At 40.6% G+C, this 18,811-nt stretch overlaps 1 long non-coding RNA gene across 1 annotated transcript; it reads left to right on the forward strand.

The window, feature by feature from the left end:
• Positions 1 to 9,170: 9,170 nt before the first annotated feature.
• Positions 9,171 to 18,396, forward strand: LOC128777822 (uncharacterized). The gene is made up of 3 exons (XR_008423144.1): positions 9,171 to 9,349; positions 16,411 to 16,504; positions 18,265 to 18,396. It is a non-coding gene; the product is annotated as an uncharacterized LOC128777822 (long non-coding RNA).
• The last annotated feature ends 415 nt before the right edge of the window (positions 18,397 to 18,811 follow it).

Consider the following 18,811-nt stretch of genomic DNA (forward strand, 5'->3'; position numbering starts at 1 on the left):
AAAAAAAAAAGATGAAATTTGACCTATCTTGTACTGAATTCAACACTCAGAGAAAAGTAAGTTTGTTGGGCCACCTTGGATGGCTCAGTCGGTTAAGTGTCCAACTCTTGGTTTTGGCTCAGGTCATGATCTCATGGCTTTGTGAGTTCCAGCCCGCATCAGACTCTGTGGTGAAACTCTGGAGCCTGCTTGGGATTTTCTCTCTCCTTCTTTCTCTCTGCCCCTCCCCCACTTGCACTGCCTCTGTCTCTCTCAAAATAAATAAACTTTTTAAAAATGTAATTTTTTCTAACACTGCAATGCCCGAATAAGTAAATGCGTATCTCAAAAATATCTTGAAAATTATTTCGATGGATTGTTTAAGTAAAAGGTCATAATTTGAGGCATATTAACTACTTGAAATGCACTCTGAGTAAATATTGATAATGTCAATAATTATGTTCAACTTTGAATGATGTGTTTTTAAGTCCAGAAGGTTTGTGAAAGTTTAATGGTTTAAGGCCCAAGTGTGCAAATAAAAGTAAAATTAAAAAGCATGCTATATCATTGTTTCCCAAAGCACTTTTTAAAATTATTTTTTAATGTTTATTTTTGAGAGAGAGAGAGAGCACAAACCAGGGAGAGGCAGAGAGAGAGGGGGGCAGAGGCCAAAGGGGGCTCTGTGCTGACAGCAGAGAGCCCAATGTGGGGCTCAAACTCATGAACTGTGAGATCATGACCTGAGCCAAAGTTGGGTCTTTAACCGCCTGAGCCACCCAGGAACATCCCCCACCCCCCACCCCTCCCCGCCCAAGGCACTTTTAAAATTTCAGTGAAAATCCTATATACAGTGAACCTCTCATTAATTTGAAAAGCAGCAAAAGGCTTTGGAAAGTTCTGAGTGAACTAGACTTAGACCATCCAATACTTTAGTGATGAACAACCATCCACTTAATCCGGTAGGAAATCGCAATTGCTTCAAATTACTCTATGTTTTGATAAACCATGATCAGACTAACAAGGTATAACTTACCTCATGTGTTGATTGGTCAGTGCTAGTATTTCAGAATTAGTTTCAAAAGTGAAAGAAAGTTAGTGAATATGACAAAGGAAGTCAGGTCAGTATTAGCTTGATTTGACCTTCAACTTGAAAGTGTTTTGCGAGACACAAGGATATTGGCACATTTTACACATTTATTAACCCTGTGTGAAGGCTATTTTCTGTCATAAAGTAGTCTTCTTTTGAATAAATTGGGCTTCATTTGCAAATATAAACACAAATAAGTCAGAAATGGAGCTTTGTCACCAATGCTTTAGAATGTATTAATTAGACGAGACCACATGTATAAAGTGGCTAAGAGTATGGGCTCTGGAGTCAGACTGCCTGGCTTCAAATCCCTGTTCTGCTATTTGCTCAGTGACTTTGGGGAAGTTACTTAACCTCTGCCTTGGTTTCCTTACCTTAAAACAGGGATGATAATAGTACCCAATAAAACCTTCCCTGATCAAATCCTACAATAGGATTTTTTTTTATTTAAAAAAAAATTTTTTTTAATGTTTATCTATTTTTGAGACAGAGACAGAGCATGAACGGGGGAGGGTCAGAGAGAGAGGGAGACACAGAATCGGAAGGAGGCTCCACGCTCTGAGCTGTCAGCACAGAGCCCGACACGGGGCTCGACACGGGGCTCGAACTCCCGGACGGTGAGATCATGACCTGAGCCGAAGTCAGACGCTTAACCGACTGAGCCACCCAGGCACCCCTACAATAGGATTTTTAAAGCACCATGCCTGACATTTAGTAAGTGTTCCTTAAGTATTAATTCATTGTTATTATAAATACCTGGCACAGGGCAGACCATTAAATACACATCTACACATATATACACATACTTATATATATGTAAATATATCAGTAATATAACAAGCCATATATTACACAGTATCTAATATTATTTTAGATATACATTATATTATATGTATATAGATATCTAGATGCCTTTAATTCACAGCAAAAAATATGCTGACAGCCTCTTAATTTCTAAGCTTTGCATGCCCAGTTTGAGGAGATATTTATTCCAATAGTTTCTTATACCACTTACTATAAATCTCTGGAAATCTCTGCTAAGGAAAGACTAGCTTTCCTAGGAAACTCAAGAATTTACATGTGCAAATGTTACCTTTCATTGTAACTATTAACATTGGTTAGAGCTTCACTATGTTGGGAAAAGACAAGTAAGTAAACTGCTAATATCACAGTGTGAGCCACAGGCTATATTTCCCTCACAAAAATCTCTGGATAGTTCAAGGGAAATAAAGAGGTGGTCTCAAACATACATAACAAAAACTACGTACATAACTGCTTCAATTTTGTATCAAATGTTTACTAAAGACACTTTCTAAAAACATCCATTATTCCTTCATAGATGACCATTTGAATAGCGATTTTGCTATAGAAATTTCCCTGCAATGAAGTTAATAGTTGTAATATGGCCTCACTCCCAGTTAATAGGACAATAGCACATTTTATGAAGCCATTCTTTGGATGTTCCCTTGGAGAATCTTCTCATTCAGTTTGATCTCCAATTTTTGATGATGCACTAGCGTAAAGAAGAAAAAAGTTTACCCAATTCTATGGGTAGTTAAAATTTGATTTAAAAACTTAAATAAGTAATGCATCTTTTGTGGTATACACATGTGAAAAAATGGTTTTCCCTTGCAGAAAATGAAACTGGCCTGATAGAGACAGACCCATACAGCCGTGGATCTCTAGTTAGTACTTTATAAAATGCCTAGCACACAGCAAGTGCTAAATAAATGAGTCAGAACCCTGGGATTGGAATTTTCAAAAACATCCTTCTCATCAAACTTACATTCTCTGTCTTCAGTGTCCAACTCAATGCCTAGTTAATTTGTCTGAGGAATCAGTGCAAACAAATATGCTAATGATTGACCATTTCTTTTATTTCTTTTTTAAAAAATATTTTATTTATTTTTGAGAGAGAGAGAGCACGTGTGAGCAAGCAGGGGTGGGGCAGAGAGATGAGGAGACACAGAATCCGAAATAAGCTCCAGGCTCTGAGCTGTCAGCACAGAGCTCGACGTGGGACTCAAACCCACTGACCCACTGACCGTGAGATCATGACCTGAGGCAAAGTTGGGCGCTTAACTGACTGAGCCACCCAGGTGCTCCTATTTTTTTTTTCTTTCTTGAATGTTATCTGTATGGTTATAGGCTTTTAGGACTAGTGTAGGAGGCAGGATAGAATAGTGCTGAAAAGCCCAACCTCTGGAGCCAATTCAGGTCTTTACCAGATCTGTAAACTCAAGTCACTTTGCCTCAGGTTCCTCAACCATAATATGGGAATAGTAATATTACCCTAAAATGAGATAATCCATATAGAACACTTAGCTGCATTAGCATGGCCAGTGGAAAATGTGTGAATTGAGGAGATTCAGAAATTCAGGAATGTGGAGATATTTTGGAGCAACAGAACATTTTTAGATCCCACAAATCATGCATCGTAAGAAGCTATCTGGGCAGCTACAGTTAAGGCTGGCCTCAAAAATACTATAATATATGGCTTCCCGCCTGGTTCCCGATTGTGATTACATTAGAGATGAAAAAGTCTGACATTCATTCATCAATATTTATTTAGCACTTACTGTGTGTCAAGCATTTTGTAAGGTACTAACTAGAGATATAAAAACGAATAAGACAGGGAACAGATAATTTGCAATTCAGTGTGATTAATGCTTTGAGATCCTACTTCCTCTCTTCCTGCTTAACTAGCTTTATTCACTGAGAGAGTCGCCTGGAACAATTTACCTGGTCTAATGTAGACGTTTTTTCTGTAGTTCCTTTAGGGCTGACTTTACCTTAAAAAAAAAAAAAATCTAGGTACATTTCTTTTCATCTTTCCAAAGTGGCAAAAGCTTTTTCTCATCTATTCCCAGGTTGCTGCCAGGGTCTGACCTCTCACCGCCTGGCAGAGACCCCTAATGAGGGCTGAATTGGCCATGTCTCATTCTGATGAATAATGGGTCTCGTTACCCCTCAGTGCCCTCTAGATTTACTCACAGGTCCCTGGAGACATTGCCAGCAAATAAATCCCCTGACCTGCTGCAAGATCCTTTTCTCCTACTGAGACCCTTCCTGGGGCTCCTCACCGACTCCTTAGCTGGGCTGCCTCAGTCGCAAGCAATCTGGATGTCAAACCCCAAATGCCCTCAGTCCCCCAGATGCATGTCTGCACCAGCCAGAATTCCAGATGCTTCGGTCTGATGTAGGCAGAGCCATTACCCCATGAGTCTTCTCTTTTAACGTCAGTATGTTCTCAGTCTGTGATCTATTTGTTTGTTAACCTATAAGAATAGGTTCAATCCCCACATGGGCTCTCGTTTCACTGTAACTTATGCCCAACAGAGTCAACCATGTCTCCATACACAGTGTGATCAGCCGAGTCCTCTTGGCTCCTCTGAACACATAGCTGATCAGGGTTGACCCTGAGTTGCTCTTCTGCTTCCAGACCTTGCAGGGATTTGATGTGAAATGGGAGACGAACTCAAAGACACGGTGTTAGCTGGGCTGCTGAATGGTTTTCTCCTTGCTTCCAGTTGTCGCAGTGGCTCTGTGACAATCTGTTGGTGCCAAACTCTGCCACTGCTACCGTCAGGCCCTTTGCAAGGCGGTATTTTATCCTATCGCTTTAGAAGAATACTTTTGCATGCAGAGCAGGAGTCCACTTGAATAAACCAAGGTACCCGAAAGAAATCACATCAGGTTGCTTGTTAGGTTTGTTAGCTGTTGTGTGGCATAGCATCCCACGGCCCCTCACAGATGATCCGGGAGTGATTTTTGGCTTTCAGTGCAGTTAGATCAAAGAGACGCCCATCAAATGTTGCCTCTAATCGCTTCAGACAGTTCAAGCCTCTGTAATGCCCCAGTGTTTCAATTTAACATTTACTGTTGTGTGCCTTGTGGAAATAGATGCATTTGAAATTTAAGCCCGGTATAACGGGGTGGGGGAAGGGGAGGGTGCTGACAACATGGAAAAGAGGAAGGAAGATTTCTACCCAAATTTTAGGTGGCCAAATGCCAGCTCCATGTCTCACACTCATCCTCCCGGGTAGTAACCTCGGGGCACCAGCTTCCATTCATTTCCTTCCGCTCCAAGCCCAGAAGCCCATGTTAGCAGTGACTACAGACTGGATATTATCTAAACTCTCAGTGAATCACAGCTGACAGTGCTGCTATTTCTAAGCCACAGAATCACTCTTTGAACAAAATGCAAGCGCTGTGTCTTTTCAACCTGTTCTTCAACAGCCCAAGCAGCAGGATTCCAGCAGTGTATAATAACTGTCAGAAACAATTTCTGCTCTGTAAGTGAGGTGAAGCAAAATGTCAAAATATTTGAATACATTTCATTGAGGATATCTTCTTTTAAATTAGTGAAGGCTAGAGAAGAAGAATCCCATTCTCTCGCATAATAAATATGCATGGAACTGAGGAGCCACGTGCATTCTAATAAAGCCGAGTCCTGGCTTGTTAATGCGTTATAGGTCCACAACAATAAAACACAATAATTACTAGTTAAAGAGATGCCAGTGTTGGCCTTTTACCAACACCCCTGAACATATAATTCATAATAAATTTAGTAAGGCTGAAGTCGGCCTGTTAATTAACCTATTTTCTGCAGTGCCTGGGATGGAGGAAATGATTGTGCGATCCGGCAAGGCGCCCTCCCAAATTTGCACATATCATCATTGGCTGGAAGGACTCTGCAGTTTGGACTCAGGAGCCTCGCCACAGGGTCCTTGCTTGTGCTAATACAGGTGAGAAAGTTTGGGGAGAAATGGTAAGGGAATATCTCACTGTGCAATTACCATATTTAAAAAAAGAAATGGCAGGACTATATACTGACTGGCGGGTGTAGGGGATTTTTTTTTTTTAAGCCAACATTTCAGGCAAAGAAAGCTGAGCAGAAGGGCTCAGGGGCCCAGGGGACCGAATCAGCATGAACAACTGAGGACACAGGCTTTTCCATTCTTTGTATTCAAAACCCATTAAAATAACAGAAAATGGACAAACATGTCAGAGTGCTCGTAACAGGGCAGGGTACCATTTTCTGCCAGAGACCGAGAAATTTCTGGCTATAGAGAATGGAAGGGATAGGACCGGCCAGAACAGAGAACACCACAGTCGAACATAAACCAGGAAGAAAGCTGATGAACTTCTACTTTTCTGAATCTGCTAATATCAGCCTGTAAACTCATGGCAAGAGGAGGAAGAGGTGCTGAGAAATCATCAAGATTGTTGTTTCTTTTTAACCCGTGTCAGGACATGTAGGCCAGCCCTCCCTCTCCTCACTGTCTCACACTGAACAACAGGTGGCAGAGGTGCTAGCCACCAAGCTCCCAGGTAGTAAGGCAAGTAAAGATGCCACCCAAGGAGCCCTCGAGTTTGGGTATAGGACTGGAGGGAATGCTGAGCTCCATGACAGATGTAGGGTAGGAGGCAAAGCCATTAACGTCCTCGAATGAGTAATAAATTCTTATTTTACCGGTGGAGAGGAGGGGTTTGCTGTATGTGGACATAAAGCAGGCCGGCTGATGGAGACTCCTCTCCTCCTTCAAGGCAGAAGAGAGGCATGATGGAGAAACACAGGAATCCCACTCCACCTCTATGCATTAATCAACCTTGCTCATTATTCGCAGAATGAATGGGCAACCAAGGATTGCCAGACATTGGATACAAACTAACAATATAAAAGACAAGAACTAAGCGGACTAGCATAATGGTTGAAAACAGATAATTTGAAGAACTAAAGAAAATATTGAATCACTTCTATCCTCAGGATATCCTCAGGATACTAATTCAACAGTCTTTCGAATAGAAATTCTCTTTTAACATCATTATGTTATGTTATGTTAACTTCATACCATAACATTGTTATGAAAAAGGAGCAATCAGAAAATAAAGATTTCTTGGAAATTAGAATTTTGATCACTGGAATTTTAAAATTAACAAAAGAGCTAAACAGTATAAAGGACACAGATAAAAATATAATATTAATTTGAAAAGTAAAGCTGAGAAAACCTTGTAGAATATAATGGGCATTAGAGACAAACGTTTTAAGAACTGATTTTACATGGAGGGTCATGGAGCATCAATACCTAAGGTCCAACATCCATCTAATTGTTTTTGTTTTTGTTTTTGTTTTTTAGTAGGAGAGAGTCAAGGAGAAGTGAAGACATAATAGAAATCTTAGAAAAAAAAAATTCCCCCAATATAAGGTATAAACTTGAGATTAAGAAAGTTTACTGAATGGGGCACCTGGGTGCCTCAGTGGTTACACGTCTGACTTGGGCTCAGGTCATGATTTCACGGTTCGTAAGTTTTAGCCCTGCGTTGGGCTCTGTGCTGGAAGCTCAGAACCTGGAGCCTGCTTCTGATTCTGTGTCTCCTCACTCTGTCCCTCCCTGCTCACACTCAGTCTCTCTGTCTCTCTTTCAAAAATAAATAAACATTAAAAAAAAAATTAAAAGAAAGTTTACTGAATGGTAAGGGACTTGCCATTAATCATATCCTAATGAAATATCTGAGCAAGGATATGTCAGCCTTAAGACATTTGTTAATGAGGGGCTCCTGGGTGGCTCAGTTGGTTTAAGTGACCGACTTCAGCTCAGGTCATGATCTCCAGTTCGAGCCCCGCCTAGAGCTCTGTGCTGAACACTTGTTCAGAACCTGGAGCCTGCTTTGGATTCTGTGTCTCCTCCTCTCTCTGCCCCTCTCCAGCTTGTGCTCTCTCAAAAATAAATAAATGTAAAAAAAATTTTTTTAAAGACATTTGTTAATGAAATTTACTACTCTGACAGGTTAAAAGCTAAAAGCTGTGTTAATAGTCAAAATAACAGTTGTGTACATATTCACCATTACTATTCACATTATATTGGGTGACTAAGACAAGAAGAGTATTTACTAGATATAAATACCTGTAAATAAACTTAAGAGGAGTTCCAACTTTCTGTCAATAGGAAAAAACAAATTAAGGCAATACAATAGGAATGCATACTCTTCCCTCAAGCATTTCAAATCTGAGAAGGTGGAAACAGGCCATCTCAAACATTGTTGCTGGTAGTGGAAAATGGAAAGCTTTCAGAAAGGGGCCCTGAAAAGGCAGAGATTTTTAGAGACAAACTATCCTTCTAGGTGTCTATTGCAGAGAAATACTGGTGGGTTTGCATGGAACTACATGTAGAGGACATTCATTGCCACATTTTTATCAAAAGAAGGCTAGCAACGCAAACGTTAAAAGTGGAGAAATGTGTAGAAGAAACGAGGATACATTACTACTGAGAAATAGGTTGTAGTAAAATGTAATAAAATGGAAATGCAGTTCTTTAAAATCCTCCGAAGAAAAATAGTGTGATGTTTGGAGAGGAGATAAAGAAGCCCTGGGGTGGTGGGTCTGAGAGCTTGTCTTCTGTATCTGGCGTTTGCCTACTGCTCGCCCACCTGCAGAGCCCCGGCACCCTGCCAAGCCAGGATCATGCTTTACTCTGTACCTGCTTGCTTCTCTACAGTCTTGCTTCTCTACAGCCGACGTGGTGCCACAGCAATTGTAACAACACTCTTGTCCTGGTGCAATTTTCCTTTTTAATTCATTCTCCGTCTAACTCAGAACCATGCAGAAGGAAGCATTTTCCCCCCTTAACTTGTGTTTCTCAGAGAAACTAAAGCTCATAGAATTGAGATTCATTGAATTTTTCTGCAAAACAACAGCAACGACAACAACCACCACCTGCATGTTAAGGATTTATGTTGTAAGTCAATCCAGTGCCTTGGTATCTTCGGTGAAGGTCACTGCTGGGAGTGATGAGAAAGTAGAATGGTTATGATTCGGGCAGTGGTAAATAAGCTTGTAGAAGAATAAAATTCTCTTTGTTTTGCTTGCAGAACCTAAATTTCTTCCACCTGCTTCCCTTCCTTCTTGGTTTCAGAGAAGCTAACCATGTTATAGCTGGACATTACCGTATTAAAATTTAATCTCCTTTCATCAGTCTGGTCCAGAAAGTATTTCCATTTCAGTACGAGTATTATTACAGCTTCAGTCCGTATCCATTTTGGAGCTGAGCTTCTGAGTTTCCTCTCCCTTAGAGATCCAGTGGGCCCGGGCCTCCATCCCAAAGCATGGAGTGGGTGGAGAAGGTGGGTGGCTGAGATGAAGTGGCCTCCTTTCTCGGCCTCATCTGGCTCTGTGAAGTTGCTGCTGCCTGCTGTGTGCAATGGTGACCAGGACTGAGACTGATGTTGCATCACCGGATAGCACACGAGACGTCCTTTGGGTATCCTGCCCACCTTCCTAGGGTGAGTAATCCCAGGGAGGCACAGCCACATCTCCCTGCCTCCCCCAGCAGGGTCCACTTCATAGAGTCTTCACATGCCCAGTGGAATGGTTTCGGGGTGGAACCTGGCAGACTGTGCTTCGGGCTACCTTCCGTGCCACATCCCAACACAAGATTACCCGTCTGGGAGACTTGAGGAGCAGTCTTTGCTCAGGTCCTTCAAGGGAGGCCACCCCGTATTCCTGCTGCCCTGTCCATTCTCTGGCAACAGGAGATAGGTTGCAGGCTTTGCCTGAGAGCAAATACCAGATGAGATGCCAAATCCACTTTATTTAGAATCACCGCAAATTCAGAATTTCAGGAGAAATTCTCTTGGGTACCTCGCCTTTAACCACTCTCTCAATCCCCCACTACAAAGCTCCCTCAAAGAAGGGACAACGCAAGTGGTTCTTACCTTCCTTCTCAGATTGAGTGCCCATATTCTTCTGCAGCTCTCTCACACCACCATGGCTACCTGCGCATTGTGAATGGTGCTTCAGAGTGTGTTTCCATGAGCTTGGAACCTGAGGAATTCTAAGTTGTCATCAGTTTTGTTTTTTGGGGTTTTTTCCCCCAACTATGAACATCTCCATAGTAATCTATGCTCTTTCTGTTTAAAAATCGGATGGAGGAAAGTTCTGTTGGCAGTCCAGAACGACAGGGCAAGGCCCTTTTAGTTAATTATTTATATCATCTCTGCAAGAAAGCAGTACTAAAAAGAATTCAGTGACTGAGAAAGTAAGAAAAAAATTGATATATATAATGAGCAGCTTGCACTGTGAAGTGTTGTCCTCAATAAAAATTTACAGGTGCACCTGTGTGGCTCAGTAGGTTGAGCATCAGACTCTTGATTTTGGCTCAGGTTGTGATCCCAGGGTTGTGGGATGGAGTCCCATGTCAGGCTCCATGCTGAGCCTCTCCCCTGCTCTGCCCCTCTCCCCTGCTCATGCTGTCTCTCTCTCTCTCAAATAAAAAGTAAAATAAAATAAATCTACAGAAATCTGTATTTTTGCAAGTTCCCTAGGTAAGGCCCTTCATGAGCCAGTTTTGGGCTAGTGACAGTTGACAGTATTCTCCTTGCCACTGTCAGATAGATAGAACAATAAGATGTATGCTAGCCATTCCAGAACATTGGTGAACATCTGGCATTTGGGTGGCTGATCATTCAGAGTAAGAGAAGCAGTAAGGAAAAGATGCCTAGAGAAAGCTCAGATGTGAGATGATGAAGCCAGCTGTTGTGTGAACTAGTTTGCACTTCTTATGAAGCCTGGCTGTACTTGGTATAATTGGGGTGTGGAAGATCCACTACTATCTTTACAATGAGCCCACTCTCCTCCTTTTCCATTAGTTAATGGATATCTGATCCTTCATCTCCCCAAAGGGATGAAAGTCGGTTCTTGGGAGGCAAGTGAAAGGAATCTTAGATATTACAATGGTTCGTGGCCCTCCCAAACTCAGCCCTCCTCTAAAATCTTGTTCCTTAGTTTTTAATTCCATTCCTCTCTTTAGGGAGAAAGTTAATCTAATCTAAATTTTAATTAATTAACTAATTAATTAAAATGATTTAATTTAAATTCATTGATTAAAATAAAATTTGCTCTTTAGGGGAATGGTAGAGGAAAAAAAAGTTGAGAAACATCCAACATGACCTGACAGAGCCATATATGCTTTCCTCCAAGTATTTCCAAAAAACCAAAGCAAACCAAAACAAAAATTCAACACCAAAACACGAAGAAAAGCAAGGCAATTCTTTCCTCCAAAGTCCCTAAGATTCTTACAACATCCACAAAAGTGAATGTTGAGTTAGATGGACCCAGTCCATTCGTAGTCCATGCTTAGAGCTGCAGGAAGTCATCCACATTCTTATCCTGTTGGAGAAAGAGAACTTAGAGTTGTCTTATGTCCAATACTCAATAAGCCATCTTGCATAGATACTACCTAAACACTGATCTTCAGTTCTCTGTTTTGCACCTAAGATATCAGAAGATCAGTAAGCTTATATGACAAGAAATAAAATTTGACTATAAAAATAATAAGCCAATTGCCTGTTTTATATGTTTTTTTTGTTAGCAAAATAATATTCTTACTCCCAATACTGATAAAACTTTAGAAGAAGGATCTTATATTTCCCTGTGTTACCATCCTTTCCCATGTCACTCTCCTCTAAACTCAGAAAAAATTATCTATAGGAGTTTGAAGTTTCTGTTAATGTGTTGTGTTACTTTATGCTAACATAGTCTTTTATAAAACCAAATCAAGCATATACCATCTATGGAAGAAGACAAATTCATACAGTTGAGGAACTCTCTTCTATACAGTATAATACTACCACAAGAATCATTTAAATTGGAAAATAAACCAGATAATGAAAGCCATTTTTCTGCCTCATTAAAAATCTCCACCACTTGAAGGTAGGTTGGTCCTGTCTACTTCTACATAATCTTAACATTTGATTGTTGCACCATTAAAACGTTTACCCTCTTATTCATCTCAATAGCTGAAGAACCTCTTTGATGATATAGATGAGACTCTACTTGGATCCTCACCTATATCTGGGTGATTTTAATCCTAAAGTGGAGTGTGTTTTCTAGGCTAATTGGCTAAGAGGCTCTTTTCCCTTCCACACACTTTTTTAAAAATTACCTTGAGTTCCAAAAGCAGTATGTGTTCTTTCAAGTTGCCTTGTTCACTCCTCTTGAAATCAACTATAAACATTCACCTAAAAGAAACCTGGAATATGGGATGTTTTGAATTTGTAAAAGACACAGTAGGAGCACTAATGCTGGGTAGATTTCTCGATTCTCTGGCTTACCCCATTGATTTAAAACAAAAAAACTCTGACTAACTTTTCTTTAAACCTTTCACTTCATAATAGGGTAAAGTCTGAGTCCTGTGTGTACTCATCTCTACTCATTAGGTAACATAAATGTCATGGATATTTATTTATAAATCAATAGGAAATGTTGCCAGTTTAAGACCAAAAAAAAAAAAAAAAAAAAAAAGAAAAAAGAAAAAAGAAAAGAAAAAGACATGACTCAATAACAGAAGAGTTAAAAATATTGAATATTTAGGGGCTTTTACTGACAGTACAGATCAAGGATTGCCATTGTTATTGATCATCTAAGCTACAGGTAGGCATCATTTTTGTTCATATTAAGATTCCTTTCTCAATAGTAAGACATGATAAAGATGAAGAAGATTGTAATTCATACCCATCTGACTGAAAGGGTCTCTTTCAGATGTGAGTTACAGAAAAATCCCAAAGCGTAGGGAGGATTTATTGGCTCCTGTAAAGCCCAGGGGTAGAGCTGGCTTTCAGGTACAACATTTACAGGGGGAAGGTTCCCTTTGTCTCCTGACTGGGCTGTCTTACTCTCCTCTGTGAGTTGGCCTCTTTTCCAGGTTCTATTCTGTGGCGAGAAGATTGGAAGAGATTCTGAACAATCCTGTCGGGACCTATACTGGGTATTCCCTGTTCCTCCTCGACCTACCTTGACCCCTAGCAATGTGACTTAACACTATGCCTGTTCGGACTTGTACCACCCAATCCCACTTATCCAGAACCCTAGACTATTTCTTCCTGACTAGCTTATTTAATTGCCTTCTAGACATCAGTGTGATCTTCTATGAGTGGTTACTTTATTTTTTAGGGATCCATGGTTCTTGATCCTGACTGCTTACTCAAATACCCAGAGAGCATTTAAAGAATACAATTGTCTAGGGCACACCCAGAGCAAATAAATTAAAAAGCTAGGAATGGGACACAGGCACTGATATATTTAAAAAGCTCCCCAATAATTTCATATATAATCTTAATTGTTGGTATGCTGGTCAATGTTTAACAACCAGCTCTCTGGAGTGGAGGGATTTGTAGTGTTTGCTGATTTCCATGGTGTTAGTTCCTCCACCATGGCCAATTCAAGCTTCGAATCTGACATCACTTAGCGTGGAGATGGGAAGAGATGCACACTGTCGGCTCTGGTGAGTTCTGACATGTCTATAGCACACAATATATGCAAGTGGAATCCTAGGTTTGGACGACTAGTAGCTTCTCTTCTGCAGCACTTAACACTGTTGACTAATACCTCTTTCCCCCAAGTTGTCTCGGCTTGGTTTCTGGGATACAACAAACCTTTCTTGAGTTCTCCTCCTGTTTCTCTGAATGCCCTTTCTCTAGTCATCTCTTCAGACCTACCTTCTTTAACCAAACTTAACATGGCTGGTCCTAGGTTCTCCTCACCTGACACTAAATTCTCCCTCATTCTTATGGTCTCATTCCTGCCCTTGCCCCAATTACTATCTATGTAATTAAGGACTCTGAATACATTCCTTCAGCAGTGACTTTTCCCCTGGGCAGACCCCCAATATCCAACTGCCTACTCCACAGCTCCACATGTATGTCATATATATATATATATATATATATACACACACACACACACACACACATATACATGTATATATACATATATGTGTATATACATGTATATATACATACACATATGTATACGTATACATATATACATATACATATATATGTATACGTATACATATGTATACGTATACATATATACATATACATATATATACATATATACATATATGTGTATGTGTGTGTGTGTATATATATATATATATATATATATATATATATATATCTGAAATTCAACATTATAAAAATGATATGGCTCTTCCTTCATCCCCCGAAATCCATTGCCTTCTGGTTTTCTCTAGCTCAGTGAATGGCATGATCGTTCACACTGTGGGACAAGCCAGAATCCAGGGCGTTACTGTTGACACCTGCTAACCTTCATATCAAACAGTCGCTACATCCTACAGATCTTCACTTCCTTAAATTGCTCTTGAAATCATTCACTTCTCCCCATGGTCAGTGCTGAAATAAACCATAGAGGAGAGAGATGCTAACTTCCAAGAGAGGTGCATCTGAGCTGACACTTGAAGGCTGAGCAGGATATTGCTGACGAAAGGAAGGAAGGTGTTTGGGGCAGAGAAAGCAGCATGCTGACTGAACCACGACAGACTCACAGATGCCATTTACCTCTCTCCTTGCCTGTCTACCAAACATCACAAGTTTAACACAGGAAAAACAGAGAATTGATTCTGCCCACTTCTCTGTATTTTGAATTATTCTTCCCTATCTCAGGAAATGGCCTAACTTTTCATTCACCAGTTGCTGAAGGCAAACACCTTGGAATCATCTTTCTTTCATCACCACATCCGGCTCCTCAGGACGTTTTATCTACTCTACCTAAAAAGGTGTCCTGAATCTACCTTTCTCTGCACTGCCACTATCCTTGTCCAAGCAATCTGCATACCTTGCTTGAATCATAGCAATGTGCTGCTTAGTAGCCTCCGTAAATTCCTTTTTCAACATAGCCGGATGATTTTATAAAGATAATCAGATCATATTTCTCACTTGATGAAAGTCTTCCAATTGCTTCCCATTACACTAAGAATAAAGGCCATCTCCTAGCCATAGCCTATACGTCTCAACATGGCTTGCACCCTGACCACCTTTCCTACCATGTTCATTGCCAACTTCCCTCCCTGGCTCCACCAGCATTGGCCTTTTTTCCTGCTTGACAAACATGCAAATCTCCCTTTCCCCTCAATATTTCCCCTCTTCCTAGGTCTTATGAACCTTCATGCCTGTAGTGATCTTCTGGAATGATCTGACCCCAAATCTTCATCTCTTCAAGAAGGCCCCCCTGTCCATAGAAACTTCATGAGCTCCTGGCCTGCCTACTTTTCTTACTGACCACAACATTGCTCTTTTCCATTTTCTTTTTTTTTTTTAATTTTTAAAAACTTTATTTATTAATTCTGAGAAAGGGCAGAGAGAGTGAGAGAGAGAGAGAGAGAGAGAGAGAGAGAATCCCAAGTAGGCTCCACATCATCAGCACCGAGCCCAATGCAGGGCTCAAACTCACAAACTGTAACATCATGACCTGAGCTGAAATCAAGAGTCAGATGCTTAACCGACTGAGCCATTCAGGCACCCCTTTTCCATTTTCTTTGTGGCACTTCTCATTGTGCTCAAAATGTATCCTTTTATCTGTTTACCTCTCTGCCAGCATATATATATACATATATATATATACACACACACATATATATATATGTATATGTGTGTGTATATATATATATATGTATATATATACACACATACTCCTTCCTACCTGACCAAAAGTCTCTTTGAGCGCAGCAATCTTGTCTGTTTTATGTATCCCTATTTTCCTAGTATCTAGAATTGTTCCTGGACCATAGTAAGTACTTGGTAAATATTTACTGTTGACAAATATGTACTGTTGAAAATGTTTTCAAAGACTAAGATAAGAATAAAAGAACTATTTGCTTTGTATATTTCTTGTTCAAATGACTTAAATGGCCTCAAGAAATCAATTATATCCCTTCTTTCATTGGTCCCTTACTCTGTAAAATGCAAATAATGCTTCCTATATATTTGCAAATATGAAGAGTTTAAAGATGTCTGAGAATATAAAGTATTTTTATGGCATAAATATATGGTAAATAAATATGTGGTAGGGACACCAACTATTAAAGCATGATTATCTACACCCCGTCCCCACAGCTTCTGAGAAGTCCATCTTGGCCTGATCATGTGCATCAGAGAAAAGAACGAGGAGGAAATTGAAGAGGAAAGGGGGTTAATAAGATTTGTATTGTAGATGGAGAGTACTAACTCATTGAAGAGGAAAAAAAAAGGCAGAAAAAGAGAGTGAAAGAAATAAACGAGCTAGGAACATTGTTCTGGCTGAACTAGAGGGCAGGTTTTAGATTGCTGGGAGAAAGGAAGCAGAATTAGGGTGGGCCCTGGCAGCAAGGAGTTGTGTGTGGGGAGACCGGCAGGGGAGGGGATGGGGGGGATAAGTGGGGGGAGGGCATGTGGATAGGGAAAGAGGATTTCAAAAAGACTTTCTGTGGTTTATGAGTCCTTTTTGGAATTTCCAGAGATGACAGTAAAGACTTAATTTGCTTTTCAATTAATTTTTTGGCTGCCAGTTTGTTTTCTTTACAGCAAAGCACACCCCCCTTCTGCGAACTGGCCCTGGGGAGAGAGCAAGTGGTCTGGTTTTGTGAGGAATACAAGGGAAATGTAAGTGTCATTGGCCAGCCCCCGACCTTCTTCCCTATTACACTTCCCATAGACTTCAAAGGGCCATGGGTCTCAAGAGCAGCACCTTGCATGCTGGAAGACTGGGAAGACAGATTAGGAATTCAATTAAATGAAGGCCTCCAATGTGGAGGGCACTGGGCTAGGAGCTTGGGGAAGTTTATTAACTTGCCCAAGGTTATACAGCTGAGCCAGGATTTCACAGGGCTCTATCCAGCTCCAGAAGAGCCTTATGACACAGTGCCTTCCAGCAGCTGATAAAGTGAGAAAACCTTGCTCTTGGCACTAGAAAGCTGGGTGATAGATCTGGCTCCGGCCCTTACCAGCCATGCAACTTTGGGAACCACATGGAACCATATCCGCACTTCTAAAATAAAACGTTGGGCCAGGTCAGTGCCTTCCAGACACCAATTTGAGTGCCAGTGACAGTCTGAGAGGAAGTTTCCATTGGTCAGTGGCAAGAAAAAAAAAAAGATAATATTACATCTACGTCATTATATATTTGTTACCGGAACATTGCTAAGTGGCTTTTCTTGGAAATGGCTGTTCTATTTTTTATTATCAAAATAACTTATTTTAGGATATCATGCTGATATAGACACTAATTACTTCTGAGGAAAAATATCGTCTTGGTTTATCAATATAGAAACACCACAACCCTTTGTGGGTCCACCAACAGCTGTGAATTCATTGAATTATATTATATCTGAGGTCCCTGCTGCAAACTGAAATGCTTGGTTTGGTCAAGTAGTTAAAATTGAATAAAGTGTAGGACAGCTGGCACTCAGCTGTTATAACACTGCAACTGTAACATTTACTAGCTGCATTACCTTTTAAAAAGCTTGCTCATCTCAGGGCGCCTGGGCGTGGGACTTTGGCTCAGGTCATGATCTCCTGGTTCATGAGTTCCATCCCTGCATGGGGCTCTCTGCTGTCAGCTCAGAGCTCGCTTCGGATCTTCTGTCCCCTGCTCCCTGCCCCTCCCTGGCTCCAGCTCCAGCTCTCTCTTTCTCTCAAAAATAAATAAAATTAAAAAAAAAAAAAGCCTGCTCATCTCAAACAAATAATAGCCAAATACAGGTATCTGTGGCTAGTCTGTGACTGCTGGTTACTACTTTGCAAACCCTACTCAGTTAATTTGTAACGGTTTTCTTGCAGTTCTGATGGTCTGAGGTTCTGTTTTGAATCCCCTACCAAAATTTTTAAGCACATAATTATTTTAATAATTTCATGCATTGGTTAACATGGCAATCAAATTATATTAGGGTGCGTCCTATAAGTGCTTCACATCATTGTGGAGACTGTTTGGCAACAACAAAGAGCAGGTCTTTACACACCATTATACAGGCTCTTTGCTTGGGTAAAAGTGTGAAGTCAGGGCCTGTTCAGAATGTTTGACAAAACATAAGCTGAACTTATGTATTGACTATGTCACAGATTATGACTGAGCAGCAGAGTTACTAGGTCTCATTCTTTACATTTTTATTTTATTGTTTCTTCATGAATATGATAATAGCATTCCCACCAAATTAATGAAATAAGCAGTTGGGCTATCGCCTGCATGATAACATCTCAAAAGCAAGAAGTGAAGCCTGCTCTAACGATTTTCCAGTTTCGGGACTAGTAACACAGGCTTTTAAACATTTTCCAGAAGTTCTAGTTTTCTTGGGTTCTTCAACTTTATGAACTATTGGAAACTATCCTTTTCTACGATGTAACTTTAATCCGTCCTCCTTTCTCAGGGGGAAAGAAAAGAATCAGCCAACAAAAGAAATTATTTCCTGGAGGTATGCAAAATGAGAAGACACGCCATCGATCTACATAATTCTTTGTTTTGATGTGTGATTGTAGACGGGGCTACAAAGGAGAGCTTCCAGGCATGGTAAGTGTCCAACCCTGTCGGTGTTAGTTCCCGCAAAAGTCCAATAAGGAAAAAAAAAGTGTGATGGGTTTGAGCATTATTTGAAGGAGCACTGAGAATCAAGAACAGGAAGCTCTGAGAGATAAATGACCTCAAGGCTCTCATTTAGAAATGAGGCCCTCCTGGGATAGGGGACAACTGGAGGCCCACCGGCCACTAGAAGCATCAAGATCATGAGAGCACACCTCTCTCTGGCGTGTGAGTGTTCTTTCTACGAGTCCAGATTAATCAGTGAACAATGGTTGTCCTTCACCATGCTTACAAGTCCCAGCCTCTTCCAGTCTAAGTCTCCAATGTGACAACATTATCCTTAAAATCTTACCCTTGGTCCTATGCCCTTCGATCTATCTTTCAAATTTGAGCTTCTG

This window comes from Panthera pardus, unplaced genomic scaffold (assembly GCF_024362965.1).
Source record: "Panthera pardus isolate Hobbes unplaced genomic scaffold, ASM2436296v1 HiC_scaffold_17, whole genome shotgun sequence".
Taxonomy (NCBI): Eukaryota; Metazoa; Chordata; class Mammalia; order Carnivora; family Felidae; genus Panthera; species Panthera pardus.